Below are 2,873 nucleotides of genomic sequence, written 5' to 3' on the forward strand. Positions count from 1 at the left end.
AAAAAAAAAAAAAAAAAAAAAAAAAAAGCCGAGTTCCAACTTCGCACCTATCATTTAAAGCCGAAGTCCGACTTCGCAAACCTAAACCGAAGTTCTCATTTCGTACTCAGCTTTACTATAAAAGCTTTGCGAAAACTCCAAACCGAAGTTCTCACATCGTATTCTGTTTAGTTTCGCAAATTCCTATCTAAACCGAAGTATTCACTTCGTACTCAGTTTTACTTACTAAAGTTGGGGGTGCCATTTTTCGAACTATTTAATCGAAGTTCTCACTTCGTGTTCTTTTCTGCTAGTCATCTTTTCAATACAAAAGATTGTGGAAGTTCAGTTCACATTTCGAATGGCACAACAAAAAATGGAGTGGTCACAACGACCAAAACACTCCAAAGCAATATGAAAATAAATACTACAAACGGGGGGCACCTCGTGCCAAAACAACCCCAAAATTAAAAACTAAGGATCAGGGAGAGCGGGATCTGACGCCGCTTCGGATAGGGCCAGGCCCATCTCTGCGAGCTCCCCTTCCGACCTGGTGTTCGCTAGGTAGTCGTCCGTCCCCTGGTTCGAGATTCGCCCGAGGTTAGTACCAGACTCGTCTATGGTGACACTAAGCGGGTGCTCACTACACAAGAGGTCGGGCGTATCCGCCAAAAGATCAGAGAAGGCAGCAAGGTCGAGATCACGAGGAGTTACCTTCGAAACCTTTTCATCGGCTTCTTCCTCGTCAGTTTTCAGGAGTCCGAGCTCGGCCTCCATGTCTTGGATCTCGCCTCTAGAGATCTCCTCGGCCAGCATCCGGTTAGCCCTGATCTCGGCAGCTCGGATCTGGAGCGGGGCTAGTTTCTCCCTTTCTTTGAAGGTGACCTTCACCTCCTCAACCAAGGGGCGGAGAGTTCGCCTCATCGCCTGCCTTTCCTCCCTCCGTACCCTCTCAATCTCGCAGCTGTTGCCAGCTTCGAGTAACTGGTTTCGGAGCTCGATCTCGTGCAGTCTGTTTTTTGCTGCCTTGGCATCTTCCGCCGCCTCAAAGTAAAGGTCCCCCGCCTTCTTCAATTTGTCGCGAAGGTCTTCATTAGCAACCCCGAGGTCGAGCACATCTACCTCAGCCTTCTTCATCCAAGCTCGGATCCGTTCGGCTTTCGCCACGGTGTCAGCGTTCTCGGCTTCCAGTCGGGCATATTCCTTAACCTGAGCTTCTAAGTCAGCGATCCTTTCTTGAAGGAGGTGTACTTCGGAAGACGAGGGGGAAGCGAACAGTTGCTCCTCATAGGACGCAACCGAGGAGTTAAACTCGATCATCAGCTGAAAAGATAGCTTATTAAGCGACCGTTGGGCAAAAACAAAAAAGGGGGCAAAGAGAAACAAAAATATTTACCTCGCCGATTTTATCCGCGAAGTGAAAGAAGTTTGCGCGATTGACCTCGGTCATGTCCGCGAATGCCGGGATCCGAACTCCGGGACGAACGTAGCTCCGCATTAGATCGGCTGGGGACGCAGGAGGGGCTGAAAGATTTTTTGGGCAAGTCATTTCAGTAACAACTATCGAACAGTCAAAAGTATAAAAGTAAATGTTAAGAAAATTTACCTCGGGCGAAAGGACGTTGTTCCTTCGGAGGATTTCGTCCGGAGTCTTTAGGCGGTGGGGCCTCCTTAAATCTCCCCTCCGAGGAAGGACCCCTGTCTTTCGAGCTAGATTTACTTCGCTCATCCCCTGACGGGCCAGTCCGGGCTCGCCCCTTTTCACGCGAAGAGGAGGCGGTCTCAGGCTCCTTCCTCTTCTTTGATGAATCAGTTTGCTGAGAGGAGGCCTCTTCGGAGGATTTCTTTGGTATTGGGGGGGGAAGGAGCGACCTCCCGTGGTTCATCACTGGAATCAGCAATGACAATCACGGGGGGGATCACCGGGCCAGCAGGAGCCCCGGTTGATTCAATACCAAGCTCGGGAGAGCCAGTTGGAGGCGCGGAAGTCCCGCTCACCTCAGGAACGGAGGAGCTGGAGGGATTCTTGCTAGAAATGCGAGCTTTGCCTTCGGCGAGGGCCATCGCCATCTGTTTCTTCGCCTTTTTTTCGGCAATTCGGCACGCCCTTTCTTCCCTGTAATTCATCTCCGAAACGCTCAAGGGCGTGAAACAGACGAGAGAACGCCTTCCGAGCCTCACCACGGACTCTCTGATCCTCTCGCAGGAGAAAGAATCCCAAGTGATCTGTCCCTGGCTACAGAACCTCGAAAAGAACTCAGCAAACATAGGGCAAAGCAATCCGCGTTCGAAGTGATCTGAAAAGGAAACAATTAAAAATGAGACAAGAAACAAAATTACACTCGAGTTGGACCTAGTAGGAAACGCTAGTCTACCAATTTTCGAGGTCCACTTCGAAACGAACGAGCTCGTGCGATGGCCGAAAGTGAGCTCGTTGACCGGGAAGAAGAAGTAAGATTTTCTCCATTTCTCGTCTTTCTCAGGCAGGTCGTCAAAGACCTTCAGTCCGGAGAGCGGGCTCACGTAGAGTGTACCCTTAGTGCGACCCGTCTTCACGGTGTATACCTGGAGGAAGTCCGCCAGTGATAGCTGGTAATTGAATTCTTCCCCCAGGGTTTGCAAGCACATAACGGTCCAAACGAAGTTCGGGCACATTTGGGGGAGAGCGAAGCCCAGTTCGAACATCATCTTAACGATGAGTTCGGGAAGGGGAAACGACAGGCCACACGCGGAGAAGAAAATCTCGAACGCGCAGCAGTATCCCGGAGGAGGGTTCTCCGGGGACTCGTGGGATTCCGGGAATCTGAGTTCAATCTCAGACGAAATCCCGGTGGAGCCTCTAACCTCGGCCAGGTTCGCCGCCGAGAGAATTGACGGCGGATGAGGGCCAAAAA

The sequence above is a fragment of the Camelina sativa genome, chromosome 12 (genome assembly GCF_000633955.1).
Source record: "Camelina sativa cultivar DH55 chromosome 12, Cs, whole genome shotgun sequence".
Classification (NCBI taxonomy): Eukaryota; Viridiplantae; Streptophyta; class Magnoliopsida; order Brassicales; family Brassicaceae; genus Camelina; species Camelina sativa.